This window comes from Arachis hypogaea, chromosome 11, assembly GCF_003086295.3.
Source record: "Arachis hypogaea cultivar Tifrunner chromosome 11, arahy.Tifrunner.gnm2.J5K5, whole genome shotgun sequence".
NCBI lineage: Eukaryota > Viridiplantae > Streptophyta > Magnoliopsida > Fabales > Fabaceae > Arachis > Arachis hypogaea.
In genome coordinates, this window is record NC_092046.1 from 115,037,377 (window position 1) to 115,050,813 (window position 13,437).

Genomic DNA, 13,437 nt, shown 5'->3' on the forward strand with positions numbered 1-13,437 from the left:
ACTAAGCTTTTGAGGAGGAAAGAACTTGGCTAAGAAAGCCGTGACCAGCTTATCCCAAGAGTTCAGGTTATCTTTAGGTTGAGAATCCAACCATATTCTAGCTCTGTCTCTCACAACAAACGGGAAAAGCATGAGCCTGTAGACTTCAGGATCTACTCCATTAGTCTTAACAGTATCACATATCTGCAAGAATTCAGTTAAGAACTGAAAAGGATCTTCAGATGGAAGTCCATGAAACTTGCAGTTCTGTTGCATCAGAGAAACTAATTGAGGTTTAAGCTCAAAATTGTTTGCTCCAATGGTAAGGATGGAGATGCTTCTTCCATGAAAATTGGAATTTGGTGCAGTAAAGTCACCAAGCATCTTCCTTGCATTATTATTATTTTCGGTTGCCATCTCCTCTTCCTGTTCGAAAATTCCTGTAAGGTTGTCTCTGGATTGTTGTATTTTAACTTCTCTTAGTTTCCTTTTCAGAGTCCTTTCAGGTTCAGGATCTGCTTCAACAAGAATGTTCTTGTCCTTGCTCCTGCTCATATGACAAAGAAGGGAATAACACAGAAAATATGGAATCCTCTATGTCACAGTATAGAGATTCCTTTGTGTGAGTAGAAAAAGAAAAGAATGTAATGTAAGGAAAGAGAAGGGAGGAGAATCCAAACACAAGGGTGAGGAGAGCAGAGATATGAGATGAAGAGAAGTGTTAGTAAGTAATTAAATAAATAGAAGAAGATGAGAGAGAGTGATTTTTGAAAATAATTTTTGAAAAGGAGTTAATAATTTTCAAAAATTAAGATAAAATTAAAATTAAAATTGAAAATTGAGACAATTAATTAATTAAAAAGAATTTTTGAAAAAGAGGGGGTATTTTCGAAAATTAGAGAGGAAAGAGTAGTTAGGTGGTTTTGAAAGAGATAAGAAACAAACAAAAAGTTAATTAGTTAGTTGAAACAAATTTTGAAAATCAATTTTTAAAAGATAAGAAGATAAGAAGTTAGAAAAGATATTTGAAAAAGATATGATATGAAAAGGTATGATTAAAAAGATATGATTTTGAAAATGATAAGATAAAAAGATATTTTTGAAAAGATATGATTGAAATTAGTTTTGAAAAAGATTTGATTTTTAAAATCACAATTAATGACTTGATTCACAAGAAATCACAAGATATGATTCTAGAACTTAAAGTTTGAATCTTTCTTAACAAGTAAGTAACAAACTTGAAATTTTTGAATCAAAACATTAATTGTTGATAATATTTTCGAAAATTATGAGATAAAATAAAAAAAGATTTTTGAAAAATATTTTTATATTTTTTGAAAATAAATAAGAGAAATGAAAAAGATTTGATTTTTGAAAAAGATTTTGAAAAAGATAGGATTTTTAAATTGAAAATTTGATTTGACTCATAAGAAACAACTAAATTTTAAAAAGTTTTGAAAAAGTCAACTCAAATTTTCGAAAATTTATGAGTGAAAAAGAGAAAGATATTTTTTTTATTTTTGAATTTTTAATGAAGAAAGAGAAAAACATGAAAAAGACTCAATGCATGAGAATTTTTAGATCAAAACATGTGATGCATGCAAGAACACTTTGAATGTTAAGATAAACACCAAGAACACTTTGAAGATCAAGATGAACATCAAGAATTATTTTTTTAAAAATTTCTAATGAAAGAAAAACATGCAAGACACCAAACTTAGAAATTTTTAATATTTAGACACTAAGAATTCAAGAATGCATATGAAAAACACCATACAACACAAAACAATATAATATGAAGATCAATCAAGAAGGTTTATTGGTGCACGAAATTGTGATCTCAGGCAACGGCACCAGAAACTCTGTACGCACGTCTTAATAAATCATTTTTCATTCACAACTTCGATACAACTAACCAGCAAGTGCACTGGGTCGTCCAAGTAATAATCCTTACGTGAGTAAGGGTCGATCCCACGGAGATTGTTGGTATGAAGCAAGCTATGGTCACCTTGTAAATCTCAGTCAGGCGGATATAAAATAGTTATGGAGTTTTCGAACATAAATAATAAATAGATAGAAAATAAGGATAGAAACACTTATGTATATCATTGGTGAGAATTTCAGATAAGTGTATAGAGATGCTTTCGTTCCTCTGAACCTCTACTTTCCTGCTGTCTTCATCCAATCAGTCTTACTCCTTTCCATGGCTGGCTTTATGTAAGGACATCACCGTTGTCAATGGCTAATTCTTATCCTCTCTGGAAAATGGTCCGACGTGCTGTCACTGCATGGCTAATCGTTTGGAGGCATCACCGTGGTCAATGGCTGCATCCCATCCTCTTGTGAAAATGGTCCAAATGCTCTGTCACAGCACGGCTAATCATCTGAGGTTCTCGATCATATTGGAATAGGATTCACCCTCCTTTTGCGTCTGTCACTACGCCCAGCACTCGCGAGTTTGAAGCTCGTCACAGTCATTCAATCCTTGAGTCCTACTCGGAATACCACAGACAAGGTTTAGACTTTCTGGACTCTCATGAATGCCACCATCAATCTAGCTTATTCCACGAAGATTCTGATTAAGAGATCCAAGAGATATTCATTCAATCTAAGGTAGAACGTAAGTGGTTGTCAGGCACGCGTTCATAGGGAATGATGATGATTGTCACGTTCATCACATTCAGGTTGAAGTGCAAATGAATATCTTAGAAGCGGAATAAGTTGAATTGAATAGAAAAACAGTAGTACTTTGCATTAATCTTTGAGGAACAGCAGAGCTCCACACCTTAATCTATGGAGTGTAGAAACTCTACCGTTAAAAATACATAAGTGAAAGGTCCAGGCATGGCCGAATGGCCAGCCCCCATGATCTAAGAACCAGACGTCCCAAGATGTTCCAAGATGTCTAATACAATAGTAAAAAGTCCTATTTATACTAAACTAGTTACTAGGGTTTACAGAAGTAAGTAATTGATGCATAAATTCACTTCCGAGGCCCACTTGGTGTGTGCTTGGGCTGAGCTTGAATGTTACACGTGCAGAGGTCATTCTTGGAGTTGAACACCAGTTTATAACGTATTTCTGGCGTTCAACTCTGGCTTGTGATGTGTTTCTGGCGTTTAACTCCAGACTACAGCACAGAACTGGTGTTCAACGCCCTTTTGCGTCGTCTAAACGCGGCCAAAGTATGGACTATTATATATTGCTGGAAAGCCCTGGATGTCTACTTTCCAATGCAATTCAAAGCGCACCATGTTGAGTTCTGTAGCTCCAGAAAATCCACTTTGAGGGCAGGGAGGTCAGAATCCAACAGCATCAGCAGTCCTTCTTCAATCTCTGAATCTGATTTTTGCTCAAGTCCCTCAATTTCAGCCAGAAAATACCTGAAATCACAGAAAAACACACAAACTCATAGTAAAGTCCAGAAATGTGAATTTAACATAAAACTAATGAAAACATCCCTAAAAGTAACTAGATTCTACTAAAAACATACTAAAAATAATGGCAAAAAGCGTATAAATTATCCGCTCATCACAACACCAAACTTAAATTGTTGCTTGTCCCCAAGCAACCAAAAATCAAATAGGATAAAAAGAAGAGAATATACTATAAATTCCAAACTATCAATGAAACATAGCTCCAATCAGATGAGCGGGACTTGTAGCTTTTTGCCTCTTGAATAGTTTTGGCATCTCACTTTATCCATTGAGGTTCAGAATGATTGGCATCTATAAGAACTCAGAGTTCAGATAGTGTTATTGATTCTCCTAGTTCAGTATGTTGATTCTTGAACACAGCTACTTTATGAGTCTTGGCCGTGGCCCTAAGCACTTTGTTTTCCAGTATTACCACCGGATACATAATACCACAGACACATAATTGGGTGAACCTTTTTAGATTGTGACTCAGCTTTGCTAAAGTCCCCAATTAGAGGTGTCCAGGGTTCTTAAGCACACTCTTTTTTTGCTTTGGACCTTGACTTTAACCGCTCAGTCTCAAGTTTTCACTTGACACCTTCACGCCACAAGCACATGGTTAGGGACAACTTGGTTTAGCCGCTTAGGCCAGGATTTTATTCCTTTAGGCCCTCCTATCCACTGATGCTCAAAGCCTTGGGATCCTTTTTATTACCCTTGCCTTTTGGTTTTAAGGGTTATTGGCTTTTTGCTCTTGCCTTTTGGTTTTAAGAGCTTTTGGCTTTTTCTGCTTGCTTTTTCTCTTTTTTTTTCTTTCTATTTTTTTTGCTATTTTTTTTTCTATTTTTTTTTCTGCAAGCTTTGTTCTTTGCTGCTTTTTCTTACTTCAAGAATCATTTTTATGATTTTTCAGATTATCAAATAACATGTCTCCTTGTCATCATTCTTTCAAGAGTCAACATATTTAACATTCTTAAACAACAACTTCAAAAGACATATGTACTGTTCAAGCATTCATTCAGAAAACAAAAAGTATTGTCACCACATCAATATAATTAAACTAAGTTCAAGGATAAATTCGAAACTCATGTACTTCTTGTTCTTTTGAATTAAAACAGTTTTCATTTAAGAGAGGTGATGGATTCATAGGACATTCATAACTTTAAGACAAAGTTACTAAATACTAATGATCATGTAATGAAGACACAAACATGGATAAGCACTTAACATAGAGAAAACGAAAAATAGAAAATAAGAACAAGGAATGAGTCACCTTAGTGATGGTGGCGTTTCCTTCTTGAGGAACCAATGATGTCCTTGAGTTCTTCTATGTCTCTTCCTTGTCTTTATTGCTCCTCCCTCATTACTTTTTGATCTTCTCTTATTTCATGAAGGATGATGGAGTGCTCTTGATGTTCCACCCTTAATTGTCCCATGTTGGAACTTAATTCTCCTAGGGAGGTGTTGATTTGCTCCCAATAGTTTTGTAGAGGAAAATGCATTTGAGGCATCTCCGGGATCTCATGGTGATGAGCTTCATGCGTCTCTTGAGATCCATGAATGGGCTCTCTTGCCTGCTCCATCCTTTTCTTAGTGATGGGCTTCTCTTCCTCAATGGGAATGTCTCCTTCTATGAAAGCTCCAGCTGAGTAACATAGATGGCAAATAAGACGAGGAAAAGCTAGCCTTGCCCCAGGAGAGGGCTTTTCGGCTATTTTGTAGAATTCAAGGGAGATGACTTCATGAACTTCTACTTCCTCTCCAATCATGATGCTATGAATCATGATGGCCCGATCCACAGTAACTTCAGATCGGTTGCTAGTAGGGATGATGGAGCGTTGGATGAACTCCAACCATCCTCTAGCCACAGGCTTGAGGTCCAGTCTTCTTAATTGAACCGGCTTGCCTTTGGAGTCAATCTTCCATTGAGATCCTTCCACACATATGTCCATGAGGACTTGGTCTAACCTTTGATTAAAGTTGACCCTTCTAGTGTAGGGGCATGCATCTCCTTGCATCATAGGCAAGTTAAACGCCAACCTCACATTTTCCGGACTAAAATCTAAGTATTTCCCCCGAACCATTGTAATATAATTCTTTGGGTTTGGGTTCTTACTTTGATCATGGTTCCTAGTGATCCATGCATTGGCATAGAACTCTTGAACCATTAGGATGCCGACTTGTTGGATGGGTTTTGTTAGAACTTCCCAACCTCTTCTTTGGATTTCATGTCGGATCTCCGGATACTCATTCTTCTTGAGCTTGAAAGGGACCTCGGGGATCACCTTCTTCTTGACCACAACATCATAGAGTTGGTCTTGATGAGCTTTGGAGATGAACCTTTCCATCTCCTATGACTCGGAGGTGGAAGCTTTTGTCTTCCCTTTCCCTTTTCTAGAGGATTCTCCGGTCTTGGGTGCCATCAATGGTAATGGAAAAACAAAAAGCTTATGCTTTTACCACACCAAACTTAGAATTTTTGCTCGCCCTCGAGCAAGAGAAGAAAGAATAGATGAATAAGAAGAAGAAATAGAGGAGAGGAGGGAGTGGTGTATTCGGCCAAGAAGAGAAGAGAGGGTTGTGTTGTGTGAAAATGAAGAAGAATGGAGGGCTTTATATAGGGAAGGGAGGGGGGTAAAGGTTCGGCCATATGGGTGGGTTTGGGTGGGAAATTGATTTTGAATTTTGAAGGTAGGTAGAGTTTATGAGGTAGGTTTATGGGGAAGAGTGGATGGATGTGAGTGGTAAAGTGGTGATAGGGAAGAGAGATTGAGGTGATTGGTGAAGAGTTTTGGGGAAGAGTGTTTATGGGATTGTGTGAAAGAGGAGTGAGAAGAAGTGAGTGGAGGTAGGTGGGGATCCTGTGGGGTCCACAGATCCTGAGGTGATCCTGTGGGGTCCACAGATCCTGAGGTGTTCAAGGATTTACAACCTTGCACCAAATTAGGCATGCAAAATGCCCTTGCACACAACTCTGGGCGTTCAGCGCCAGATTGGTGCTTGTTCTGGGCGTTGAACGCCCATTTGTTGCCCATTTCTGGCGTTGAACGCCAGAACCATGCTTGTTCTGGGCGTTCAGCACCAGCTCTTCTCCAGGGTGCAATTCTGGCATTCAAACGCCCAGATGCTGCCCATTTTGGGCGTTCAGTGCCAGAACCATGCTCTGTTCTGGCGTTGAACGCCAGCCAGATGCTTCTTACTGGCGTTTAAACGCCAGTAAGGTCTTCCTCCAGGGTGTGATTTTTCTTCTGCTGTTTTTGATTCTGTTTTCAATTTTTATATTTATTTTGTGACTCCACATGATCATGAACCTAATAAAACATGAAAGAACAAGAAAAATAAAATTAGGTAAATAAAAATTGGGTTGCCTCCCAACAAGCGCTTCTTTAATGTCAATAGCTTGACAGTGGGCTCTCATGGAGCCTCATAGATGTTCAGAGCATTGTTGAGACTTCCCAACACCAAACTTAGAGTTTGGATATGGGAGTTCAACACCAAACTTAGAGTTTGGTTGTGGCCTCCCAACACCAAACTTAGAGTTTGACTGTGGGGGACTTTGGTTGACTCTGTTTTGAGAGAAGCTTATTGTGCCTCTTTTCCATGTTTACAGAAGGGTAACCTTGAGTTGTAAACACAAGGGAGTCCTCATTCATTTAAAGGACTAATTCACCTCTGTCAACATCAATCACAGCTCTTGCTGTGGCTAGGAAAGGTCTTCCAAGGATGATGGATTCATCCTCATCCTTCCCAGTATCAAGGATTATAAAATCAGCAGGGATGTAAAGGCCTTCAACCTTTACTAACACGTCTTCTACTTGTCCATAAGCCTATTTTCTTGAATTGTCTTCCATCTCTAATGAGATTTTAGCAGCTTGCACCCCAAAGATTCCCAGTTTCTCTATTACAGAGAGGGGCATGAGGTTTATCCCTGAACCAAGGTCACACAGAGCCTTTTCAAAGATCATGTTGCCTATGGTACAAGGTATTATGAACTTTCCAGGATCCTGTTTCTTCTGAGGCAATGTCAGTTGATCCAGATCACTTAGTTCATTGGTGAACAAGGGATGTTCATCTTCCCAAGTCTCAATACCAAATAATTTGGCATTCAGCTTCATGATTGCACCAAGGTACTTGGTAACTTGCTCTTCAGTAACATCCTCATTCTCTTCAGAAGAGGAATACTCATCAGAGCTCATGAATGGCATAAGGAGGTTTAATGGAATCTCTATGGTCTCTAAGTGAGCCTCAGATTCCTTTGGTTCCTCAGAGGGAAGCTCCTTATTGATCACTGGACGTCCCAGGAGGTCTTCCTCACTGGGATTCACATCCTCTCCTTCCCTTACAGGTTCGGCCATGGTGATTAATTCAATGGCCTTGCACTCTCCTTTTGGATTTTCTTCTGTATTGCTTGGGAGAGTACTAGGAGGGATTTCAGTGATCCTTTTACTCAGCTGGCCCACTTGTGCCTCCAAATTTCTAATGGAGGACCTTGTTTCATTCATGAAAATTACAGTGGCCTTAGATAGATCAGAGACTAAGTTTGCTAAATTAGAGGTATTTTGTTCAGAGTTCTCTGTCTGTTGCTGAGTGGATGATGGAAAAGGTTTACTATTGTTAAACCTATTTCTTCCACCATTATTAAAGCCTTGTTGAGGCCTTTGTTGATCCTTCCATGAGAGATTTGGGTGATTTCTCCATGAGGGGTTATAGGTGTTTCCATAAGGTTCACCCATATAATTCACTTCTGCTATTGCAGGGTTTTCAGGATCATAGGCTTCTTCTTCAGAAGATGCCTCTTGAGTACTGTTGGATGCAGCTTGCATTCCATTCAGACTCTGAGAAATCATATTGACTTGCTGAGTCAATATTTTATTCTGAGCCAGTATGGCATTCAGAGTATCAATTTCAAGAACTCCCTTCTTCTGAGGCGTCCCATTGCTCACAGGATTCCTCTCAGAAGTGTACATGAACTGGTTATTAGCAACCATGTTAATGAGTTCTTGAACTTCTGCAGGCGTTTTCTTTAGGTGAATGGATCCACCTGCAGAGGTATCCAATGACATTTTAGCTAATTCAGACAGACCATCATAGAATATGTCCAGGATGGTCCATTCTGAGAGCATGTCAGAAGGACACTTTTTGGTCAGTTCTTTGTATCTCTCCCAAGCTTCATAGAGGGATTCACTTTCTTTTTGTTTGAAGGTCTGAACATCCACTCTAAGCTTACTCAGCTTTTGAGGAGGAAAGAACTTGGGTAAGAAAGCCTTGACCAACTTATCCCAATAGTTCAGGCTATCCTTAGGTTGAGAGTCCAACCATATTCTAGCTCTGTCTCTCACAGCAAAAGACAAAAGCATGAGCCTGTAGACTTCAGGATCTACTCCATTAGTCTTAACGGTATCACAGATCTGCAAGAATTCAGTTAAGAACTGAAAAGGATCTTCAGATGTAAGTCCATGAAACTTGCAGTTCTGCTGCATCAGAGAAACTAATTGAGGTTTTAGCTCAAAATTGTTTGCTCCAATGGCAGGAATGGAGATGCTTCTTCCATGTAAATTGGAATTGGGTGCAGTAAAGTCACCAAGCATCCTCCTTGCATTATTATTATTTTCGACTGCCATCTCCTCTTCTTGTTCGAAAATTTCTGAAAAGTTGTCTCTGGATTGTTGTATTTTAGCTTCTCTTAATTTTTTCTTCAGTGTCCTTTCAGGTTCTGGATCTGCTTCAACAAGAATGTTCTTGTCCTTGCTCCTGCTCATATGAAAAAGAGGGACAGAAAAATAATAATAATAGGGGTCCTTTTTACCACAGTATAGAGGTCCCTGTATGAGTAGAAGAAAAGAAGAAGAAAAAATTCGAACACAGATGGAAGAGGGGGTTCGAATTTGGGTGAGATGAAGTGTTAGTAGATGAATAAATAAATAGAAGGAGATAAAAGAGAGAGAGAATTTTCGAAAACAATTTTTGAAAAAGAGTTAGTGATTTTCGAAAATAGTTTTTGAAAAAGGTTAGTAATTTTCGAGAATTAAAATAAAAAATTAAAATAATTAGTTAATTAAAAAGAAATTTTGAAAAAGAGGGAAGATATTTTCAAAAATTAGAGAGAGAGAATTAGTTGGGTAGTTTTGAAAAAGATAAGAAACAAACAAAAAGTTAGTTAGTTAGTTGAAACAAATTTGAAAATCAATTTTGAAAAGATAAGAAGATAAGAAGTTAGAAAAGATATTTTAAAATCAAATTTTTGAAAAAGAAAAGATAGAAAGATATTTTTGAAAAGATATGATTGAAATTAGTTTTGAAAAAGATTTGATTTTTAAAATCACAATTAATGACTTGATTCACAAGAAATCACAAGATATGATTCTAGAACTCAAAGTTTGAATCTTTCTTAACAAGCAAGTAACAAACTTGAAATTTTTGAATCAAAACATTAATTGATGCTGTTATTTTTGAAAATTATGAGATAAAAATAAGAAAAAGATTTTTGAAAAATATTTTTAAAATTTTCGAAAATAAATAAGAAAAATGAAAAAGATTTGATTTTTGAAAAAGATTTTGAAAAAGATAAGATTTTTAAATTGAAAATTTGATTTGACTCATAAAAACAACTAGATTTTAAAAAGTTTTGAAAAAGTCAACTCAAATTTTTGAAATTTATGAGTAAAAAAGGGAAATATTTTTTTTTTTGATTTTTGAATTTTTTATGATGAGAGGGAAAAACATGAAAATGATGCGATGCATGAAAATTTTTAGATCAACCTATGTGATGAATGCAAGAACACTACGAATGTCAAGATGAACACCAAGAACACTTTGAAGATCATGATGAACATCAAGAACATATTTTTGAAAAATTTTTAATGCAAAGAAAACATGCAAGACACCAAACTTAGAAATCTTTCATGTTTAGACTCTATGGATGCAAAAATGCACATGTAAAACAAGAAAAGATGCAAAACATGAAAACATCAAGATCAAACAAGAAGACATACCAAGAACAACTTGAAGATCATGAAGAACACTATGAATGCATGAATTTTTCGAAAAATGCAAGATGAATATGCAATTGACACCAAACTTTCAACTTGACTCAAGACTCAAATAAGAAACACGAAATATTTTTTATTTTTATGAATTTTATGATTTTTTTTATTTTCTTTTAATTTTTTCAAAAATCATTTTGAAAAAGAAAAATAAGGATTCCAAAATTTTTAATATGAATTCCAGGAATCTTATGCTCTTTAGTCTAAAGCTCCAATCAAAGGGTCAGGCATGGCTTAATAGCCAGCCAAGTTTTAGTATGTAACTCAGACATGACACGCCTGACATACCCATTCCAGAAGAATTAGACATGGCTTTACAGCCAGCCAGGCTTCAACATGCTTCATGAAATGCTAGAATTCATTCTTAAAAATTCTGAAGAAAAATATATTTTTGAAAACATTTTTATTTTAATTTTTTTTTCGAAAACAAAGGAGAAATTTTTGAAAGATTTTTGAAAACTTTTTGAAAATAAAACAAAAAGAAAATTACCTAATCTGAGCAACAAGATGAACCGTCAGTTGTTCAAACTCGAACAATCCCCGGCAACGGCGCCAAAAACTTGGTGCACGAAATTGTGATCTCAGGCAACGGCGCCAGAAACTCTGTACGCACGTCTTAATAAATCGTTTTTCATTCACAACTTCGATACAACTAACCAGCAAGTGCACTGGGTCGTCCAAGTAATAAACCTTATGTGAGTAAGGGTCGATCCTACGGAGATTGTTGGTATGAAGCAAGCTATGGTCACCTTGTAAATCTCAGTCAGACGGATATAAAATTGTTATGGAGTTTTTGAACATAAATAATAAATAGATAGAAAATAAGGATAGAAACACTTATGTATATCATTGGTGAGAATTTCAGATAAGTGTATAGAGATGCTTTCGTTCCTCTGAACCTCTGCTTTCCCGCTGTCTTCATCCAATCAGTCTTACTCATTTCCATGGCTGGCTTTATGTAAGGACATCACCGTTGTCAATGGCTACTTTTAATTCTCTCTGGAAAATGGTCCGATGCGCTGTCACTGCATGGCTAATCGTCTGGAGGCATCACCCTTGCCAATGGCTGCATCCTATCCTCTCTGTGAAAATGGTCCGATGCACTGTCACTGCATGGCTAATCATCTGGAGGGTCTCGATCATACTGGAATAGGATTTACTATCCTTTTGCGTCTGTCACTACGCCCAGTACTCGCGAGTTTGAAGCTCGTCACAGTCATTCAATCCTTGAGTCCTACTCGGAATACCACAGACAAGGTTTAGACTTTCCGGACTCTCATGAATGCCGCCATCAATCTAGCTTATACCACGAAGATTCTGATTAAGAGATCCAAGAGATATTCATTCAATCTAAGGTAGAACGTAAGTGGTTGTCAGGCACACGTTCATAGGGAATGATGATGATTGTCACGTTCATCACATTCAGGTTGAAGTGCGAATGAATATCTTAGAAGCGGAATAAGTTGAATTGAATAGAAAAACAGTAGTACTTTGCATTAATCTTTGAGGAACAGCAGAGCTCCACACCTTAATCTATGGAGTGTAGAAACTCTACCGTTAAAAATACATAAGTGAAAGGTCCAGGCATGGCGGAATGGCCAGCCCCCATAATCTAAGAACCAGACGTCCCAAGATGTTCCAAGATGTCTAATACAATAGTAAAAAGTCCTATTTATACTAAACTAGTTACTAGGGTTTACAGAAGTAAGTAATTGATGCATAAATCTACTTCCGGGGCCCACTTGGTGTGTGCTTGGGCTGAGCTTGAATATTACACGTGCAGAGGTCATTTTTGGAGTTGAACGCCAGTTTGTAACGTATTTCTGGCGTTCAACTCTGGCTTGTGACGTGTTTCTAGCGTTTAACTCCAGACAGCAGCATAGAACTGGCGTTCAAAGTCTTTTTACGTCGTCTAAACGCGGCCAAAGTATAGACTATTATATATTGCTGGAAAGCCCTGGATGTCTACTTTCCAACGCAATTGGAAGGGCGCCATTTTAAGTTCTGTAGCTCTAGAAAATCTACTTTGAGTGCAGGGAGGTCAGAATCCAACAGCATCAGCAGTCCTTCTTCAACCTCTGAATCTGATTTTTGCTCAAGTCCCTCAATTTCAGTCAGAAAATACCTGAAATCACAGAAAAATACACAAACTCATAGTAAAGTCCAGAAATGTGAATTTAACATAAAAACTAATGAAAATATCCCTAAAAGTAACTAGATTCTACTAAAAACATACTAAAAACAATGCCAAAAAGCGTATAAATTATCCGCTCATCATTTATCATGATGAATGCAATGCATGAATGTAATTTTCGAAAAAAAATGCAAGATGAGTATGCAATTGACACCAAACTTAAAATTTGACACAAGACTCAAACAAGAAACACAAAATATTTTTGATTTTATGATTTTATTAATTTTTTTTTTGGAGTTTTGTATATTTTTTTGAAAAACATATAGGAAAAAGAAAATAAGAAATTCAAAAATTTTTAATAAGAATTCCAGGAATCTTTCAATGTTAGCCTAAAGCTCCAATCCAAGGGTTAGACATGGCTTAATAGCCAGCCAAGCTTTAGAAGATACAAATCAGTCATACAATAACAAATTTGATTAGCAACAACTAGCTTGCTCTTGTAATGATGACTTGGAAGCCTCAGTCTAAATGAATTTAGACATGGCTTTACAGCCAGACAGGCTTCAACATGCTTCATGAAACTCTAGAATTCATTCTTAAAAATTCTGAAATAATTTTCGAAAACAGATGAGAAATTTTTGAAAGATTTTTGAAAACAAAATATTTTTTTTGAAAATAAAACAAAAAGAAAATTACCTAATCTGAGCAACAAGATGAACCGTCGGTTGTCCAAACTCGAACAATCCCCGGCAACGGCGCCAAAAACTTGGTGTTGTTGCCGGACCAACTTGGCACTGATCTTACCGGACCCAAACTTGCCCAAAACTCGAACAATCCCCGGCAACGGCACCAAAAACTTGGTGCA

The 13,437-nt window shown here is 37.0% G+C and overlaps 1 non-coding gene across 1 annotated transcript; it reads left to right on the forward strand.

Annotated features, from left to right (window-relative positions):
• The first annotated feature begins 8,516 nt into the window (after positions 1-8,516).
• Positions 8,517-8,620, forward strand: LOC112724827 (small nucleolar RNA R71). The gene has a single exon (XR_003163972.1). It is a non-coding gene; the product is annotated as a small nucleolar RNA R71 (small nucleolar RNA).
• The last annotated feature ends 4,817 nt before the right edge of the window (positions 8,621-13,437 follow it).